We start from the raw sequence: 21,935 nt of genomic DNA, 5'->3' as shown, positions 1-21,935 counted from the left end.
CTGATGTTGGGAAAGATTGAAAGCAAAAGGAGAAGGAAGTAGCAGAGGATGAAATAGTTAGATAGCATCACTGACTCAATGGACATGAATTTGAGCAAACTCAGAGATAGTGGAGAACAGGGAAGCCTGGCATACCACAGTCCATGGGGTCATAAAGAGTCAGACATGATTTAGCAATTGAACAACAATATCTGTTCTTTTTCAAATTCTTTTCCCTTTTACATTATTATAGAATATTGAGCAGAATTCCCTGTACTATACAGTATGTCCTTGTTGATTATCTATATATCTTCAGTTTCCTTCAACAATGTCCTATGGTTTTCAAAGTACAAGTCTTTCACTTTTGTAGCTAATATTATTTCTAGAGATCTTATTGTTTTATTCTATTGTAAGTGAATAAAGTTTATTGTTTTCTTATTCCTATTTCTGATAGTTTATTATTAGTATATAGGAATGCAATAGGTTTCTGTATATTTCCTTGTATCCTGCAATTTTACTGAATTCATTTTTAGTTCTAATACCTTTCTGGTGGAGTCTTTAGCATGTTCTATACACATAGTATTGTGACAACTCTAAATAGTGACTTTTACTTCTCTTCCAATTTGGATGCCTTTCATTTATTTTTCCTGTGTGAATGCTGTGGCTAGCACTTCCAAACTACATTAAAAAGAAAAATTTAAAGTTGACATCTTTGTCTTGTTCTTGACCTTAGAGGTAAAGCTTTCAAGCTTTAGCTTTCACCATTCAGTATGATGTGGATTTGTCATAAAAGGCTGCTTTAATGTTAAGATATGTTCCCTCTTTACTCAATTTGTTAAGAGTTTTTATCATGAAGAGATGTTGAGTTTTGTCAAATGCTTTTTCTGCATCTATTGAGAGGATCATGTGATTTTTTAATTCTTAATATTGTTAATGTGATGTGTCATGTTGATTGATTTGTGGATATTGAGCCATCCTTGCATCCCTAGGTTAAATCCCACTTGAACATGAGGTTATTATCATTTTTATGTATTGTTGAACTTGGCTTACTAATATTTTATTGAGTAATTTGTAATTAGGATATTCAGGAATATTGGCCTGTAATTTTCCTTTTTTGTTGTGTCTGTCTGGTTTGGGTATAATGTTGATCTCACAGAATGAGTTTGGAATTATTCCCTTTTCTTCAAATTTTTGGAATAGTTTGAAAAGGCTAGGTATTAATTCTTTTTAAACTGTGTGTTAGAATTCCCCTGTGAAACTGTCTGGTGCAAGACTTCCTTTGGGGGGATTTCTTTTTTATTACTGATTTAATTTCATTACTAGTATTCAATCTGTTCAGATTATATATTTCTTCCAGATTTAGGCTTGGATGATTGAGTGTTTCTAGGAATTCATCCACTTTTCCTAAGTTGTCCAATTTGCTGGTGCACAGTTATTCATAATATTCTCTTATGATTGAATTAGAAAAGTACAAAGTTTTGTCCAAACATGAGATATCATTTTTAATGATTGGTGGTCTTCTTTAAGAATTGGTGGCTTCCCAGGTGGCACTAGTGGTAAAGAATCCACCTGCTAATGTAGGAGATGTAAGAGACATAAGTTTGATCCCTGGGTTGAAAAGATTCCCTGGAGGAGGAAATGGCCTCTCACTCCAGTATTCTTGCCTGGAGAATTCTATGGACAAAGTCCATAGTGTCACAAAGAGTTGGGCATGACTGAAGCAACTTAGCATGCAAGCATGCAAATGAAAGAGAATAAAACAAGCCATAATTACTTTCATATAACTGGACTTCAGTTTATGTTATTTACATAACTAGTTCTTGGTTGAAAGACTGTTATCCTGAACCATCAAACAAAACATTTCAGTAACTTTAGACATCTCCGTTGCTGTTGTCCAGTCACTCGGACATCTCCGTTACTCCCATACAATTTTAGTTAAAGCTAGAGAGAAAAGGAATGTACTTAATTAGTCCATTCTTTCCCTGACTATAGGATGGTCTAACTCTAAGATTTTCATCTATGGTAAGTAAATATTTATAATCTTTATCTTCTTATATCAATGTATACTCTCTATCATAATTACTTCCTTTAGTCTGAAATTTGGGTGCAAAATCAGGTGACATTCAAATCTGGACTATATTAAATACCTTTGGGTTTGATTGAGTAGGATTTGTAAACAAATGACTTTCCTAAAAACATGAAGTCATATAAAATCTTTTACTATTAATGCCTTGTTCTCTCCTGACACCATAAATAAACCTCATTTCCCCTCAAGGATTAGTGAGAAAAGCACATTTTGAAAAATCTCCCCTTCGGTAAAGATATTAGGTAATTGCTACCCACTGCCTTGTACTTGCTTCCCTTTAGTTCCTAATGAAGAGAGTAAACAATGTTTCAAGTCAAGCGTGTCTTGGAGCTCAGTGTTTTAAGCAGACTTCTACTATCTTGGCATTTCTACAAGGTCTGTTACATGATTTACAGTGAAACTGGCTATGGTGAGCAGCCTAATCTCTACCAATGCCACATAAAATCAGTCTTGCAACATTTTAGCATCATCTGCTATTGCTTCTGATCCACTCTCAAGTTCCTTTCTAGTTTTCTATCATTTTTATTTGGCTACCCCAAGAGCCTCCTTAACTAAGCTAAGCATTACTAAGCATTCTAATCTTTCTTTCTCTTTTAATGCACACTTAACGGGGTCTGCTGTGGGCACTGTACTGAACCCATTTCTGTGAGAAGTTCTGGAAGGACTAGGACATACTGGCCCCAATGGCCTTGCAGCAGCACAGAGTGAGCCCAAGCCTCCTACACGGTTGAAAGTGACAAAAGATATAGACAAACCATCAAATAGTATTTGCAGCACAGAAGACTTCTTGGAATAGGCATCCTTTAGAGTGACTATTAAAAGATCAATATTTTGGGGACCTGTGGGGATGGACGAGGGAACACCAGACCAAAGAATCAGTGTGGGCAAAGGCAGTGAAAACTCCCCAACCTGTATTCAGTCTGGAGCAGTTCAGGCTGGCTAATCACTAGGCACCTGGAGGGAAGTAAATTAAGGTTAGAAAGGTAGTTACCAGATCATGGATATTTGTGATTAGTATAGTGATCATTCTGTGTTACTAATCAACTTATAAATCTATTCTCTCCCCTACTAAGTGCTAGATTAAGTCTCTATGCTAGGTGGGGGGAAGAAAGGAGAGGGGAAGAGAGTAAAAAGAACAAGTTATGGTTCCTGCCTTCAAGGAATTTAATGGAGGAGAGAGACACACTGAGATCCTTATAGCACAATGGGTCCCCTTATTAACTGTGAGTCTCTGAACTAGTGTGAGAACCCAAATGTCTCCAAATGCTAAAGCCCACCCCATTTTCATCTGTCACCAACAGAAGAATGTAACATGACATTTCTTCTTGTATTTTGTTAGCAAGATCCTTTTCTCTTTTTTTTGTGTCTGACATGCCTATAGGTGCCAGACAGAAAACAAAATGATGCACAGCAAACTACTAGCTTCAAAATTAAATTGAAAATGGTTGAAATTAAGTGGAAGTTCCTGGGGGCTAATATACTTTAATGGGTGAAGTTGAAAACAGTGGAATCTCTGGTGAACTGAAGATCCTGCCTAAAGGCTTTTTTTAAAAACTTTTGTTTTGAGATAATCATAGGTTCATATACGGTTATAAGAAATGATACAAAGATCCCATGTACCCTTTACCTAGATTCCCTCTTGAAAAACAATAGTATCACATCACAACCAGGATAGTTTCACTGGTATAGTCAGAATACAGAACATCTCCATCCCTGCAAGGATTCCCTCGTGTTACTCTTTTATAATGACACCCGCTTCCTATTCCCACTCTCTCCTGAATGCTTGACAATTCTTAATTTGTTCTCCATTTCTATAACTTTGTTGTGTTACAAATCATGAATCGCAGTTTATAAACCTTTAGAACTGCTCTTTTTAACTCTGGGTTATTTTCTGGAGATTTACTCAGGTTACTGTGTTTGTCAATATTTTTGTTTCTTTTTATTCCATGATACTGATGTATTACAGTTTGCTAACCATTCATCCATTTAAAGTATGAATAAAACTGATATAAACATTCATGTACAGGTTTTTGGTACAATCAAAATTTTTTATTTCTCTGGAATAAATACCCAGGAGTGCGATTGCCAGGTTATATGTTAGTTGTATGGCTAGATTTTTAAGAAACTGAATGGCTTCTTAAAAATATTTACACCAGTGGTATATGAGTGATTTACACACATTTACACCAGCGATATATGAGTGATCATTTTTCTGTAAACTTGTCAGCATTTGATGTCACTGCCTTCTATTTTAGCCATTTTGATAGGTGAGTAGTGATATCTCATTGTAGTTTTAACTTATATTTCCCTAATTGCTAATGATGTTGAACATCTTTCAAAATGCTTCTTTGCTATCTGTATATCCTTTTTGGTAATTGTCTCTTTGTGTCTTTTGCTCATTTTCCAACTGGATTTTTTGGTGTTTTGTTAGTTGAGTTTTGAGATTTTTAAAAATATATTCTAGATACTAGTTTTATGTCAGAAATGTAGTTTGAAAATATTTTTCAGCCACTTTTTAGCTTATCTTTCGTTCCTAACAGCCTTTCACAGAGCATAAGTTTTTAGTTTTTTGAAATCCAGGTTATCTAATTTACCTTTTATGGATAATACTTTTGGTGTCAAGTCTAAGAACTTTTTGCCTAACTCTAGTTTCCAGAAATTTTCTCCTATATTGTTTTTAAGATTATTGGAGGCTTATGTTTTACGCTTAAGTCTTTTGGAGTTAATTCTTACAAAAAGTATGAGACTTAGGGTGAGGTTTATTTCTGTGTGCCTGGATATCTACTTGTCCTAGCAACATTAGTTTTTGCATTTTTGTCAAAACTTACTTGGGAATGTTTATGTGGGTCCATTTCTAGTTTCTATATTTTACTCCATTTATTGATGTGTTTGCATGTGTGTGTGTTAGTCTCTCAGTCATGTCTGTCTCTTTGCCACCCCATAGACTGTAGCCCGTCAGGGTGCTCCATCCATGGGATTCTCCAGGCAAGAATACTGGAGTGAGTAGCTATTCCCTTCTCCAGGGGATCTTCCCGACCCAGGGATTGAACCTAAGTCCTCTGCAGTGCAGTCAGATTCTTTACCACCTGAGCCACCAGGGAAACCCATCGATGAGTTTATCCCACTACTAATAGCACACAGTCTTGATTACTGTCACTGTACAATAAGTCTTGAAATTGGTGGACTGATTCCTCCTTCTGTGGTCTGCTTTTCAGAGAATTTAAGCTGTCCTATTCGCTTTGCCTTTCCATAAAATTTTAGAATAATTTTTTCTACATCTTCAAAAAATAATGCTGGCATTTTGAATTGAATTAAAACCGTACGTCAGTTTGAGGAGAACTAGCATCTTTAGTAGGCCTCCCAGGTGGTACAGTGGTAAGGAATCTGCCTGCCAATGCAGGAGACATAAGAGAAGGAGGTTCTGTCCCTGGGTTGGGAAGATCCCATGGAGGAGGGCATGGCAACCCACTCCAGTATTCTTGCCTGGAGAATCCCCTAGACAGAGGAGCCTGGTGGGCTACAGTCCAGGGGGTCATAAAGAGTTGGACATAACTGAAGCAACTTAGCACAACACAAAAGTTATTTAATTTCAGTATACACATGTCCACTGCTATTGTATGTTTACCCTGTATCCTATCACCTAAATGAACTTAGTTCAAAGATCTCTTCAGTCAATTTCTCTAGATTTTCTACATAGACAATCAATCAGATCATCTGCAAATAGGGACAGTGTTCATTCTTCTTTCCAAGTTGTATGCCTTTGAGTTTCTTTACTTGTCTTATTCCACCATCCAGAACTCCTAGTTCTCTTTGAATAAAGTGGTAGGAGTGGACATCCTTACCCTTTTCCTGATTTGAGCAGCAAAGCATTCAATCTTTCACCATTAAGTATAATGCTAGCTGTACATTTTTGTACATGTTGTTTATGTACAAAAACACTTTAAGAGTGAGTGTATTTACTTTTTTTAACATTGCATGTGACAAACAAAATCCATCTTCAGGATATGTCCAGCCTCTGGGTCAGTACCTCGCAATCTCCACAAAGAGTTTGTCCAAATATTGATTTTTCCCAGCTTTTTCAAAACAAGGGGGAATTATGCAATGAAAGAAGCTACTAACTGCAGGGAGAGCTATCTTTCCTAAATCACCATGTGGCTTTATTCTTCATGCTTCTTGAAAGTTCTACCCAGTTGACTGTACCTTCTGTGTTCAAATAGCAATAGCTTCCCTTCTAAGGTAGTCATCTCTGGCCAACCCCAGGAACACCATTTCCTTATGTTAAATGATTTCAGGGAAAGAACATAGATTTTTGCTCTTTTCCCAATTCCCACTTTCTCGGCCTTCTACTGTCAAAGGACTTAGACTTTAGCCAAGACTTCAGTAAGGCTCTTGATTGCCACTCATCACAAGAGCTCCAAGTTGAAATGCCTAATTCAAATTTAATAAAGAAATTAAGTACAAGAAATCTTGGCCAGAGGGAGGAGACATAGGCACACCTATGGCTGATTCATGTTGATGTTTGACAGAAAACAACAAAATTCTAAGCAATTATCCTTCAATTAAAAAATAAATAAATTTTAAAAAGAAATCTTGGCCAAGAATAGATAAAACTGAGACTAAAATACTATGCAAACTAGACATGAGAAAGAGAAACAGAAAACTACTAAGAAAAGATTGTTTATGGGATAATTGCTCTGTCTCTCAGCATGTTTTCTAAATGAAACCAATCTTAAAATAAAGCCATCTGAAAATACCAAGGAGCTATCACAGAACTGAAATCCTGGGTCATCCTCAACAGTTTGGTTAAAATAGTCACGTTTTATTCTTTAGTTTTAGTTATAGAGTCTAGCTAAACAATTACAAAGACAACCATATTCCTCTCAATATCAACATATTTCAGAGAATTTGCCGTCAATTTAGGGAATCATTTGCTCCAAGACTTCCCTTCAAGGACACAGATTTGCTCTTTACTTTTGCACATAGGAATTGAGAACAAAGTGATTACCCTTGATCACCTCTCAACATTGGACTTAGCCATCACTTAAGTGAGGACTATTATCCAGCCACACATTTTAATCTTTCCCATTACAGCATGCAATTATAATAAAGTCTTTCTGAGCTGCATTTTGAACTCTGTAGTCTGAGGTAAGTAATTTTTGTCAATTTACCCTAATGTCTTTCAAAAATTTCTATCCTAAGTGGTACAGATTGAGTAATTCTTCTGATCTCATAGGGCCATGGGCCTTGGTAATGCCATGTCCATTTCAGTTCGATTAACTTCGAATGAAGGAGAGAGTTCTGCTTTGGATACTTGGCAATGTAACCATAAACAGAAGACTACTCTTTCAATAATACAAGTTTAAGAAAACAAGAGGTGACTGGAACTCTGTTGTAATGAAATTGCCCGTGCATGGAAGTTTCAGGAAGGTTTTTTTTTTATTCTGGGAGAGTTGAGAGAGCCACACTACCTCTACCCAGTGAAGGTAATTGAGTGAATGATTTCACTTGTTTCTTCTTGGGACTGAATTAGGTCGTCGCCATCTGTGGAGTGTGCTAAATACCTTAGGGGAAGAAGGCTGTTTTCTCATGTCATTTATGTAATGGCTGTGTTGTCACTTGCCACCTTTAAGCAAAATCAATGTGCAGCAAAAGCTGGGCCAGGTTTTCCAAAGCTGAAGTAAAGTAGGGAATTGGAGCAATTGTTCAGTTAAACTGACCACATTTTTAAAAAGCAACACTTTCCTTCAAATTACTCAAATGCTTCAAGGAACATTTCTAATTGCACTGGCCTGACACTTTTCTTCAGCTGTTGACATCTGGCCACCAAGCTTCTTGCTGGAGCCACAACCAAGTATAAATGGGTGAGAAGTTTTCAGGGAGACATGCGCTCTTCAACTGTTGGAAACGTGGTCAGGAATAAGAAGGACTACGCTGTTCCGCATGAGACTGAAAGATAGAACAAGGGGGCACTAGGCAAGATCTGCCAACAAGGCAGGGCTAACCTCAGTTGAAGGAAGTTTCTCCAAATTTTCCAGTGATAAAATGGACTTCCTCGGGAAGCATTAAATTTTCTGTAGCTGGAAGTGTTCAAGGAAAGGAATGAATCAGTGTTTCTTAAACTGTGAGTTGCAACTCACTAAAGAGTTATGAAATCAGTTTAGTGGGTTGTAACCACCATTTTTTAAAAAATGGGATGGATTGGAATGGGATGAGATGGAAGAAGATGGAACAGAAAAGAAGAGAATTTTTAAAAATAGGGCATTGCAATAGAAATTAGTACTCTTCTGTAAAACTTTATTTTTAACTATGTGTGCGCACTAGGTCACAATGTAAAACATATTTTTAGCCTGGACTACAGTCTAAAAGGTTGAAAAATACTGCCTTAGACATCTAGTAAAGGGGATGTAGTTGGACAGGCGTGAATGAACTACATGACTATCAAGACCTAGCTCAAAAAGGAAAACAGTCAGTGAAAGCGTCATAATCTCTGTAAGTTAATAAGAAATCAGTTCTCCAAAATATGTAACTATTTCTAATCCTGAGCCTGGAAAAAAATTCCCCCATGATCCTGATAGAGAAAACACCATATAAAGTATTTTTAATACTTTATTACAGTAAACACAGTGACACAGTACCTGGGATTTTTAAAATGATATCCCCAAATAAGGGCTCATAGCATCACACCAAAGCAAAGGTCATAAATCAGGTCTAAAGAAAGCCAGTACTGATGCAGTCCAGCAAGTGTTTCTGATGATCTGCTTTGCTGAAGGATAGATATGAGCTTGAATGTGCTTGTCTACCGCACAGGTAAATTTATATCATCATAGCAAAAGAGCCAGATATGACTGAGCAACTAAATCATCATCAGGGCAAAGATATTAAGTAACCAGCAGATCCTCTTAATGGACAAACAACAGCAGTCTCTCTGTCTGTTCTAGAAAACTCTAACTCTAAAACTCTTTCAGCTTAAAGCTGTGAACACTTACCAAATTACATTATTGTTAGTTGCTTGGAGAGGTTTTTCTATCTCTCACCACCATCATATACAAAGTGAGTTCTTCGAGGATATAATAGGGACATGACTTACTTTACTTTCTCAAACCAGCATACTGCACAGAATGTAGTAGGTGCTCAATAAATGCTTAATGAATAAATGAAAGTGCTTAGGAAAATATCAAAGAGAACCCAACCATCTAGGGTAGGAGGACAAAGGGTGACAAAAGAAAAAGGGAAGAATCAAATGCAGAAAGTTTTAGTTTCCATAAAGCAAGAGATTCCTCTGATAATTAAAGGCAGGCAAGCTCACCTTAGACATAGAAAGAATAAAAGTGCTTTATTTCCAGATCTTCCGAGATCTCAATAGAGACATTAAAAAGATATGAACTCCTGAGTATCAACTCCTAATCTAGATTCTGTATCATTCTATGTACTTGCAAACATTTCTGCATACTTTAGAAATTTCTGTTGCTCTTAGAAACTAGTATCAGGATAAGCTTCTATCTAGAGAATTGAGGAGAAATTCAGAGATGAAGATGTATGGGAAGAAAGGACAGGGAAGGAGGGAGACTGTCTATTGTGGAGGGTCAAAAGCTCCCTCAACACAGTAGCAGGGAAAGCTGTGTTGCTCTAGCAGAAAGAATATTTTTTCATGTTGTAAACCAACCAGTTCTCTATGCCCCTTCAAGGCATTACAAGCAAATCTGTTCCAATGAGGGAGTGGGGCATCTACTCATTAGAAACAGTACTCAGAGCCAGATTTTTACTTTTTCATTTTTGGCAGTGCCACACAATCTCACTCTAGCCTTGGCAAACTTTTCCTCTCAACATCATGAGACCTTTCTTGACACATCTGTGAAATGTATACATGTCAGAGCGTGTGAAGGGTGGATGACACCAAGCTGCAAGTGGGAACCATGTTTTCAGCAGGGAAACGGTCAAGGCATTAATGAACGTTATATTCCAATAAAGAGTCGAGGGTCCATCACATCAATGGATGGATATTTGAAAATCACAGAAGAGATCACTAGAATCCAAGTGGGGGTACTGTGTTATAAAATAAAATCATTCTACGCATATCCATACAGTAGAGCTCCAGGCAAGACACAAAACCAGGTTAACATAACAATGTAAAGCATAAAGATATCAAAATTCAAGATTCCTGCTGTCTACCTGTAACTGTCATGTTGCTGTCTTTTGGATCATCCAGAATTTTTAAAATGTATAGTTGGAAAGACACTTAGAGATCATAAAGTCCAATCTTCCTGCCAAAGTAGAAATCCTCCTTGAAGGTAGCCACTCCACTTTTGCATGAGCATTCTGAGTGAAAGAGAGCTTACAGTATTTTCAGGAAGCCCAATCATCCGTGAATACTGTAGCAATAGAAAATGGTTCTTTATCCTAAGTCTTATACAGATGTAGCTTCTCTTTGTGCTATTACTATCTGATAACAAAGGACATTTTCAAAGTTGTTCGGTAAGAATAGGATGACCAACTGTGCTAGTTTGCCTACAACTGAGAGGTTTCCTGAGATGTGGGGCTTTTGGTGCTGAAACCAGGAGCATCACAGAAAAAAACAACAGGATGACTGGTTGTCTTAATTAAGAACAAATAGAGATGAACTTAACAGAAAGTGCAGAAGGATTTCATATATTTACTCTTCCATCAGATAATTATCTTCTTGGGCAGTATGCCCTTTCGGTAAGCATTATCGCTCAGATTAAAAGGTTAAAGGAAATTGTGGCTTCACATGATTGACTCTTTCAGGATTACATTTCTTAAGATAATCATTTTTATTTGACTTACTATGGGCACAACTACTTTAGTGTTCTGAAGTAAATACAGAAAAGGATCTCCTGATTTAATCACTAAGAAAGACAATGACGTATCCCTCATACAAAAGCACCTGTAACCCAGGTTAACAGTAAAATAATCAGCCTAGGGGGCTTCCGAGGTGGCTCAATGATAAGGAATCCACCTTCCAATGCAGAAGCCATAGGAGACGCAGGAGACATGGGTTAGATCCCTGGGATGGGAAGATTCCCCTGGAGGAGGAAATGGCAGCCCACTCTAGTATTCTTGCTGGGGTAATCCCAAGGACAGAGGATCCTGGCGGGCTACAGTCCATGGGGTCGCAAAGAGTTAGACACGACTGAGCAACTGATCGTACACGCACACACGCGATCAGTCCAGAGAAATTAAACAGAAATATATATATAAGAGCCTTGGTCTGTGTTTAAAATGACATTCTCAAATCAGAAAATTCCAGCTGAGTGATTTCATCTTCAGAAAGTACTGAATCTTCCTACAACATAGACAGATCTAGCATTCATTATAGTGTTATATTGCTCTTTGAGGGAATCCTAACCTGATTAGATTTGTTAGGGAAATAGATTTGTTCCAAAACGGGCAAAAATCCCCATGGATAGGTCCTAGGAATAACAGAGGCAAGCTAGTAGAGCCCAGCCTGGGCGCTGGTCATTTATGGAATGAACGTTGAGAACAGATTTCATAAAAATATTTCAATAAGGAACAAAAGCAATACTAAAAATGAAAGAATATAGAAAAACAAGAGAGCTGATGTATGGGGACCTTCCATTCAAGAAGTATAGCAGTCATAAAACTGTATATACCAGTCATTTAGCAATTCATTAAAGTTATAGAGTCAAGGTTCCCAGAGTGAGCAATATCTATTCTCCCCGAGGGCAGAAGAGATCTCAGTTCCTGGTTTCATGCCTGAAAAACCAGTGAGGGAAGAAGGTAAGGAAAGAAAATAACCACACATGTGGATTCAGGTACAAAGAGACCCCTTGCTCACTTTAACTTGGGGCAGGCTGTAGTTTGCCGAAACCTGTCCATTAAAGTGCAGCTTCTCCCTTAACAACTGATTTTCCTACAAAATAAGAATAAGAAAACCACTCAGTATGGATTTTTTTTTTATCCCAAATTTTACCTGCAAATATAAATTGGCCAGCTAGCAGCAACTGGCTTGCATGCACTCCATTTGGAATAATGATAAAGTTCAAAAGGTTAATCAAGTTATTAACATTTTCAAAGAAGGGAAATTTTCTTTCCCAGATGGCTTAACAGGTGACTCCTATAAATTACACAGTACATTACAGCGGGCATCCGCTAGCCCAGTTATAGTAGAGAGTCTGTCAACATTTCCATTATAAAGCCCTATTTTCAGAGTTTATAACTCAGCCATAAAACTCTGCTCCAAGCTGGGCCTTGGCTTTCTAGTGGAATTCTCAGCTCAGCAGCAAACTTTCTTTTTCTTTCTTCTACTTCTCCTTTACCTTCTCCATCTTCTCCATCTCTACCCTCTCCTGTCTGCCTCCAACATCATCTCCTCCTCTTCCTCACCCTCCTTCTCCACCTTCTAACTATGATGAAAATGTTTTAAAAAAAATAAAACAAAACATGGCTCTAGATAAACTAAATTCAAGGAGGACTTGCACAGAAGGAATCTTCCAGGCACTTCATATCGAAGCACATTTTTTAAGGCTCAAGTATGGAGATTATTTTTTCAGAAACTATTAGAAATCAAGGTTTTTCTAATTAAAGCCTGTGTTACAGTCTTTGGAATCATAATGAAGATGTTTAAGCCACTCACTAGCATTTTTGAAGCAGGGAGATTTCAGGAGAGGAGATTTTATCTTAGAAATGATTCACCTGATTTCTTGAGTTCCAAATGTCCGTATTTAATCCCATCCCCTCAAGGTAACAGCAACGGTATATATCCCGTTATTTCACCAACACACAGGACTTTGGAGAACACAGCATCAGCAGGCAACTTCCAGATGGCGGGTGTGTGTGTGTTTACAGGTCACCAAGGTGGAGAGAGAGACAACACACAAAATACGCAGTGACAAAGAAGGTACGTAGGTGACGAGTGGAGGTCTGCTTTCCAAGTCTGGTTGGTCACAGCCTGGGGAGTTTTTATGGCCTATTCAAGGCGGTGGTGCAGACTAAACAAAGTTTCCTTTCCTTTCACTGTGACATCCTCAAAGACCAGGCCAGAGGGTGGGGAAGATGAAAGCGCACGGCCAACTCAGCTCAGAAGAGAGGTTCCTGCTTCCCTGTGAAAGCTCTGATGCTGACCTTGGCCCCTCATCCCCAGGCCCCCTCCTGAGACCCATCTCAGATGGAGAGTCAAGTCACACTGGAATTTCTCTGCACATGCAGGGAGCAGGGGAGTTCCAGAAATGGGTTTGAAATTGTCTCACAGGGGACAGGCAAGGATAGAGCAGGTCACAGTGGTGCTTGGACAGTGTTTCCCCAAGCCCAGGCCAATGAGGATGCATCCGAAAATGCTTCAGGGAGAGGATGGTTTTTCTCATCACAGTACCATCTGTCTTGAGCCCAGCTCAGCTGCTCCTAAAGTTAGGCATCACCTCCCACCTGGAGGGGACATGGCTCAGAGGCAAAAGGTAACTAACCTCCCTCCTTATCCAGGGAGAGACCTTACTGGCCTCCTCAGAACAGGAGACTGCAGCTGTTGGATTGTCCAGGGAGCAACCCTTTGGCTTGAGAAATGTTCCAGTGGAAGTGCTAAGATTTATCTACCAAGCTGGGTCCAGGCACATCTGTTGAAGACTCTCACTTACATATCCTATTCTCCCAGCCAATGGCCTTTGTATATGTTTTTCATATTTCATGTTAACATATTTGCTCATTAGCAAAGGTGATTGGCTTTGAGGAAACTGTGCCCTTTATAGCTCATTTTCTCCCCCTCGTGGTCCTATTGTTTTGTTGTTGCTTTTCAGTCTCCTAGTTGTGTCTGACTCCTTGCATCCCCAGGGACTGCAGCACTCCAGACCTCCTTGTCCCTCACCATATCCCTCAGGATATGGTTCATGTTCATTGCATCGGTGATGCCACCCAGTCATCTCATCCTCTGACGTCCTCTTCTCCTTCTGCCCTCAATCTTTTCCAGCATCAGGGTCTTTTCCAATAAGTTCTCTGTTTGCATCAGATGACCAAAATACTGGAGCTTCAACATGCATCCTTCCAGTGAATATTAAGGTTGAGCTCACTTAAGGTTGATTTCCCTTAAGATTGATTGGTTTGATTTCCTTGCTGTCCAAAGGACTCTCAAGAGTCTTCTCCAGCACCACAGTTCAAAAACATCAATTCTCTGGCCCTCTGCCTTCTTTATGTTCCAGCTCTCACGACCATACGTGACCACTGAAAAGACCATAGCCTTGACTATACAGACCTTTGTCAGCAGAGTAATGGCTCCCCTTTTCAACACACTGTCTAGGTTTGTCATCGCTTTCCCACCAAGAAACAATCGTCTTCTGATTCCATGGCTGCAGTCACCATCCACAGTGATTCTGGAGCCCAAGAAGAGGAAATCTATCACTACTTCTACCTTTTCCCCTTCTACTTGCATGGTCCTGTAGTCATGTTATATTTGAATTTATGATATACATCACCATCATTTTCATAGCAATAGAAACAGCAGCTGTTGTGAAAACAGGATTTACAATTCACTGGGGAGTGGGGGGGGGGGATGAAAAGAACTTCAGAGAACGGGAGGTCCAGCCTCCTCTCATAGGCACATACACAGCTAAGCAGACCAAGGACGGCTTTCAACCAGCACTCTCCACCCTTGAGAATAGCTCACCTCTCCCAACTGTTCTGTAACTAAATGTCTGACCATGTCACTCCTGTACAAACTAGCCAAGAACTTCAGATGGCAGGCACTGCATCTTGTCCATCATTTTCCCTCCAGCATTTGACCCAGTGTCTGAGAATCATGGATATTTCAATGAGTTTGTTGAAGAATGGAGATACCATACATTGAGCATATAATCAGCTTTACAGCCCAGATTTGTTCCTAGTGTACCTAAGTAACTTCTGCTACAGGTTAAATCTATTGAAACTCTGACTCTACATGAAAGAAGTAAATTGTTCAAAGATATCCATGAAATGGTTATTCATTCTAATCTCTAAGGCAAGTTATTTATTCACCACCTAATTCTTTAATTGTCTTGCTTAAAAGCTGGCAAATTCTTAATCTTCATAATAATCCACTTTCTGCTGAAAAAGGGAGAATGACTTCTCTTTGAGGTTTTAAATTCTAATTGTAGCTCACAGCACTGAGTGAGGATTCTGAAAACTTCGATTCTAGTCCTGCTTGTTGAGTGACCCTCTGCAAGATGAGCAACAGCTCTGATCCTATTTCCTCATCGGTAAGACCCTGCCTTGCTTCACAAGGGCTGTTGTGAGGAAAAAATAAAATAATCTATGTGGAAAGCCTTTGTAATTCTTGGTTGTATACAAGTGGCAATTATGAGTGTTAGTAAAATTATTCAGGTAGAGTGTACTTACTACGCAACACAGTGGATCACTTGCCAACTCAGTGGTTACCAGCCCAGAATGATGGTTCAGTCACAATCTTACATTTGTTAAAGAAAACCAAAACCAGACAGTAGTTAAAAAGGTAAAGACAGATTTCATTCAGGAACTATTGCAACAGAGGAAAAGAGACCTCAGTATAGAACTGGGCTCAGTTCCCAATACAACAAGAACAAGTGGAGATTCATAGCCAAGGAGAGGATTGGGAGGGTTGAAGGATGGAAAATTACCAAGAGAAGACATCAAGGATGGGGAGATTCTTGCTGAAGCCAGGCCAGGGTGACCAAATATCAAAGATCGGGGAGTCTCTCTAAAGTGATTTAGCAGAATTTTTGCTAAAACTGGGCTATGCAGATCCAGGAAGGCCTGGAATAGGAATAGGGACAGGGTCCCAATGCTGAGGCCTAACGGAGAATAGGGTTCAGAGGTGCCTGACTGAAGTTTGGGCAAGGAGAGTGTCTTTATCACATTACTAAATAATGCTCAGCTTTAGCCTCTGGCCCTCCTCAGTTTCTCTATTTCAGCTAAATTTGTGCCACTTCTCACTACCCCCCATTTATATATACATATATGTTTCCTGGGTCCTAGTTAAGGCAATACATGTCACCCAGAGAGTCAACCATGAATTGAAATTTCAGAATTTGAATGACATTTTAAGCATTGTTAAGTAAAATGGAATTCAACCTTCCATCACTTTGTAAACAGAACATGTAAATATGTAGGTTCTAATTTATAGACCAAGAAGTCGACATTTCAAATTTAATTTTCTTTACAACGGAAGCCACCTGGAGTACATTTTTTATTTTTAATCCCAAAGGTAGCGTGTTGTTTTTCCACAATGAACGTCTTTCTGTTTCTTTTCCACTATTTTAAACTCTTATTATTTTCCCCAACCCAGCAAAATGACAGCTGATCAGATACAAACTGAAATTTTTATTGGCTGACTCTAGTATTTCAATGAAAGTTCCATGGTAGCCCAGTAACCCAGAGTCTTCATTATCTGAATGGAATCTCTGAGTTTTGCTTTAGACCTGGTCCTGATTCATCAGCCTGATAGAGGCAGATACATTGGCAATCACCGTTTTGGCCAAATGGCCGTGTACCCGTTAACACTACTAGTTTCAAACTGTTTAACCAAAAAGCCCAGTAAAATTATGCCCATCTTCCTCCTGGGCCTCCTCCCTGGCTTCCATCAAGGAGGGATCCATTGTCCTTCTCCTGACATCATATAGGGATTGAATTATGGAGAATCTGTTTTCTCAGACCACCTCTTTTAAGCTGATATATCCCAAATCATTCTGTTTCCTCTAATCTGTATCTCTTCTCAAGCTTTAACTTTTCTGATATTTCCCTTCAAAGTGGACAATGCCTGCACATTTGTTCCTCAAGTTTTTCTTGAGATTTGGGATTCTGCATTTTACTGAACCTCCCTCCACGCCTCCACGATGTTTGACTGAATCAGCAGCAGTGACAACAGCTATGAGGCTATGAGACCCTGCTATGGGCTGGAGCTTTGACATAGTTGTTTTCAACTCTAACAGTCCACAGGATAAGCATTTAATTAATTAGCTCCACTTTACAAAGAAGGAGAAGGAAGCCCAGAGGCAATAAGTGAATTGACCAAGGTCACACCTACAGCTGGACTGATTAAGGAAACTGCCGTTTGGTTCCAGTTTCTGTGTTATTTCTGCTCAACTAAACAGACTTGCTGTCCCTTTCTTCTTCTCTTACATCCCTGTCTCCCTTTTCTCAATTCACTATCAATCTTAAATCAATCATGTAAGTGTTGATCACATTAGCTCTCCTTCTTCTTCATTTTTGCCCTGCCCTCACTCTTCACTGCTCTGCTCCCCAATTCCTTTCTGTGTGTCCTTCTATAGGGATGATACAATCCTCAAAATTTACTCTTCCTTGAGTAATCATTGGGACAAACAAAATGAAATCTGGAGCAGAGAGCAGATCCAGTTTCAGGGAAGCCCGAAGTGTACATATTTTGAGAGATATCTTTAAGAGAAATAGTGCAAAGTTACTAATATAAAATTAGGTAGACATATAAATATTTATTTAAAATCAGAAAAGAAATTACAACAAACTACAAATTTAAAATACTAAGAAAAAAAATCACAAAATCCAGAAATTCAACATATTTTTCTTAACTAAAAAGCTGACACATCTGTTTAATATTTTTGTCCTGTATTTTTTGACTGTTAGTTCGATTGTCTCTTCATATGACAAGAATATTGTAATATTAATTTCTATATGTATTTTTTTAATTCAGGAAAATTTTAAATTGCTCCAGAATAATTGTTCAAAATTTGTTGGGTTGGCCAAAAAATTTCATTCAGGTTTTTCTGTAAGATGTTATGGGAGAATTTTTCACCCTAGCTTCTAGCTGTTCACATCTTAAAACTCTTCCTCTTCCACATCACATGGTTCTCAGGCACTGCTGTGCCATGACTTTTTCCTTGCAACTTCACGTTAAAACACGGGGAGTCATTTCAGTGAGCAATATTTCTATGTTATTACTACATGGAACAACTAGTAAATTGTTCATGGAATAAATTAAAAACCATAAATATAACTTACAAAACTCAAACTAAGAGAACCTTAACTCACCTTCCACTTAGCTGGGTCCCCTCCATTATCATCCGCTGTGTGGAGAAGGGCGGAGGGAAATCTAGAGTAGAGGAGAACAGTGTCTTAACCAACTGCAATTAAAATATCTTACCTCTGAAAATTTTAAAAAGCTATGACCATAAAAACACACATATAGGTCCACTCTCAGAGCCTTGGACAAGATCTATGCAAACAACAGGGACTCTGAAATATAAGTTTGATACCCTTCTGGGTAAATATTCCTCTGGCAGTTAATCACCAAGTCAGCTCCCCAAAACAATTTCCAAGACACTGTAGAATGAAAGGCATACCCAACAAAACAAAAGCAGAGTTAGCTAGTAAAATAAATCTTTTAGGAGAATTAAACCTTATTGATGAAGGTACTAAGTCCAATAGACTTAGAGTCTTTGATGTAGACCATTTAATTGTTTTGTCTTTTCATCTGTAGATAAAATGCTCATAAAATATAGTAAGTGCTCATATAAGTTTTGTGAATTAATTAATGAACAAATATATGCATTAATGAATGCTATTAAAAAACAACATTTGTAAATATATCTTTGATAAGCAAAATAGACTGTGAGGCAGAAAAGATAGAGTGCTACATTTATAATCATTGAAGCTGTAATGTCTGCCTCATACCTGTCAAATAAGTTGTAATTCAAATGATGCTATTTTCAACACAGATTGTTGCCTGACAGTGAACAACAGTTTCTATCCAAATAAAAATGTTTCTAAGCACTTCTGGACGTGAATCCAATATGGAAATGGATTTGAAATAAACATTAAACATTTTGCCATCTGTTGCCCTGCTGAGTCACTGAAGAATATCTTTCTCAAATGTTCATATTTTCAGATTAACTGGTCCATGGCTGCCAGGCATGAAGAAGAAAGAAAATCTGAAACTCAGTAATTCCACTAAGTTGTAAAAAGATGCACTACAGAGACACTGCTATTTGATGAGGTTGTGGATTAATGCTAGAGTCAATCCAGGGGAAACATTCCTAGGTTGTCAGAACATTTTATCCAACAATTAATCATAATCAGCACACTCTAATAACTTTGATTAATTTAATGCTTACTTTTTTTAATCTCAAAACTTCTACCAAAATATATTTACTTTATATTTCTAATCTTTAGAGGGTCATCTTTATAATGAGCATCTGAAATTTAAGGAAGAATTTGGAGCAAGGGAAGGAAAAGAGAAAGGGGATAGAATAAGAGAGAACTCGAGTAAATGATGAATGAGTGAGATTTCCAAAATAGCAGTAAACAAGGAGAGGAGAAGACTTTAAAATAATCAAAGAGACGAGTACAGTTTCTCACATTTTAGTCATGCCTTTCCTCTGAGAAGTATAGCACAAGCCAAAGAAGTTAGCTCCAATCTGCTCAAGGCTCAAAGAAACAACACAAAGTTGGTCTCCCTCCTGCACATTCCCACCTCCAGCTGCCTCCAGAATTACTTATCCAGCCCTAACTCCCCAACATTTAAACGCAGGCTGGGACCTGAGACCCCAATCCCAATTGCAAGACCACCTCCATCCTACGTTCATAGGCTGAATGCCATTCTGGGTCCACTGCACGTTAGCTTCAGGGTATAAGGGTTAATATAAATGGAAAAAAAGAGGCAAACTCTAGGGAATAATTGCAGAAATGCCTTTTAAGACAGTCAAGACAATTTCTCTCACTAATAAAAATTTTAGCAATCCTAACCAAAATCTCAGCAGGATGTTTTAGAAATCAGAAAGCTAATTCAAAAAAAAATGTGTAAGGAAAAGTAAAAGGATCTAGTTGGTACAGTCAAAATAATTTTGAAAAAGAAGAACAAAGTTGAGAGGCTTACAGGGCTCAACTTCAAGACTTACTATCAAGGCACAATAGCCAAGACATCAGGATATTTGTAAAAAGATGAACGCACAGGTCAGTGGAACAAAACAGAGTGCGGAGATAAATCCACACATATATAGACAGTTGGTTTTTACAAATATCAATGGATAAATAACAGTGTCTTCAAATAGCACCAGCACAGCTGGATATCCAAGTGCAAAAAAAATAAATTTGACCACAAAACTTTTGCTCCATGTACAAAAATTAACTTTAAAAATCTTAGGCTTAAATGTAAAACAGGAAACTATACAACTTCTAGAAGATAACATAGGAATAATATTTATGACCTTGGTTTACACAGATTTCTTATATAGAACCAAAATAAAAATAAAACCATAAACCATAAAAGAAGAAAAAACTGATAAATTGGCTTTCATTAAAATTAAAAACATCTCTGTGTTTTTCAAGTTTTTTTATTGAACTATAGCTGATTTACAAAATTGTGTTAGCTTCAGGTGTACAGTTAAGAACATATACATACATACATATTCATTTTCATATTCCTTTCCATTACAGGTTACTATAATATATTGAATATAGTTCCCTATTCTATACAGTAGGTCTTGTTTTCTGCCTATTTTGCATATAGTAGTGTGTATATGTTAATCCAAAACTCCTAATTTATCCTTCCTCCCTTTTTCTCCTTTGATAAACATAAGAATGTTTTCTATGTCTGTGAGTCTGTTTCAGTTTTGTAAATAAGTTCATTTGTATCATTTTTTTGGATTCCACAAATAAGTGATATATGATATTTATCTTTGATTTATTTCACTTAATATGATAATCTCTAGGTTCATCCATGTTGCTGCAAATGTCACTATTTTGTTCTTTTATGGCTGCATAATATTCCGTCGTGTGTGTGTGTGTGTGTGTGTGTGTGTATGTGTATACATCTTTTTTAATCCATTAGTCTGTTAATGGGCATTTAGTTTGCTTTCATGTCTTGGCTATTGTAAATACTATTTACAATTGTAAATGCTATGAACACTAGGCTCCATGCATCTTTTCTAAATAGACTTTTATCTTATCTGAATATATGTCCAGGAGTGGGATTGCTGGATCACGTGGTAGCTCTATTTTTAATTTTTAATGCAATCTTCATACTGTTCTCCATAGTGGCTGCACCAGCTTACATTACCACCAACAAAACATTCTCTCTTTGAAAGATAAAGTGGAGAAAATGAAAAAACAAATGACATAAACTAGGAGAAAATATTTGTAAAACATATATATGATAAAGGACTAGTAATAAGAATGTATAAGGATTCTTAAAACTCAATAATATGAAAACAACAGCACTAAAAAAAAAAAGGAATGATATTATCAAGACAGCAACATAGATTGTTCCCAACTTTGGTCCCCTTCCTTGCAAGAAGACGAACTAGCAGCTGTGTATAGACAAGATACCGGACCACGGAAGTGAGGCTGAAGCATCCCCTCAGACCCCAGAAGCTGATCAGGGTGGGGAAGCAGCTCTGCTCTGACAGCATTTTCCCTCCCCTAGGCCAGACCAGCATTGCTCGAAGAGGACCCCCAGGCCTATGGTTTTCCCATGGGAAATGGAGGCCCCAGGATGGACATTCAGCTCCCCGAGTACTGTGAGTCCTTTCCCAGGAGGCCCATTTCAGTGTCACGTCACAGGGATCACAGGGAAAAACCTGTAGGGCTTGACCACTGGAGATCAGACTGTGATGAAGAGAAGAGCAGGGCTTACAGCAACAAGGGCTCAGGTCTTGGTAGACCAAGTTCCTTCTCACAGCAGTGCCTAGCTAGAGATCCCAGCCAACTGCACATCTGCAGAGCCGAGCCGGTGGCCCCATTTGGCCAGGAAAATTGGTGTGCAGTTCTGTCTGATTCAGGATCCAAAGCAATGAGCCTATCTAGGCTTGGAGCCTATGCTGCCATACCACCCAGGCCGAGAAGCTAATTCATAGCCCCACACATTGCTAAGTGCAGACCTCACCCTGCCTGACCAGGAGAACCTTGAGAGAACACCTGGGAAGCA

The 21,935-nt window shown here is 38.3% G+C and overlaps 1 long non-coding RNA gene across 1 annotated transcript in view; it reads right to left on the bottom strand.

Annotated features, from left to right (window-relative positions):
• The window catches only part of LOC145509059 (uncharacterized), a 293,882-nt gene that overhangs the window by 39,170 nt on the left and 232,777 nt on the right, over nucleotides 1–21,935 (bottom strand). Inside the window, exon 4 of the long non-coding RNA XR_014055830.1 lies at nucleotides 18,044–18,104. This is a non-coding gene — a long non-coding RNA (uncharacterized LOC145509059). The remainder of the gene's footprint in view (nucleotides 1–18,043; nucleotides 18,105–21,935) is intronic.

The sequence above is a fragment of the Giraffa tippelskirchi genome, chromosome 6, assembly GCF_054371585.1.
Source record: "Giraffa tippelskirchi isolate mGirTip1 chromosome 6, T2T-mGirTip1v1.2.pri, whole genome shotgun sequence".
Lineage (NCBI taxonomy): Eukaryota > Metazoa > Chordata > Mammalia > Artiodactyla > Giraffidae > Giraffa > Giraffa tippelskirchi.
The sequence above is the reverse complement of the archived record's forward strand: the minus strand, read 5'-3'. Positions and strand labels throughout refer to the sequence as shown.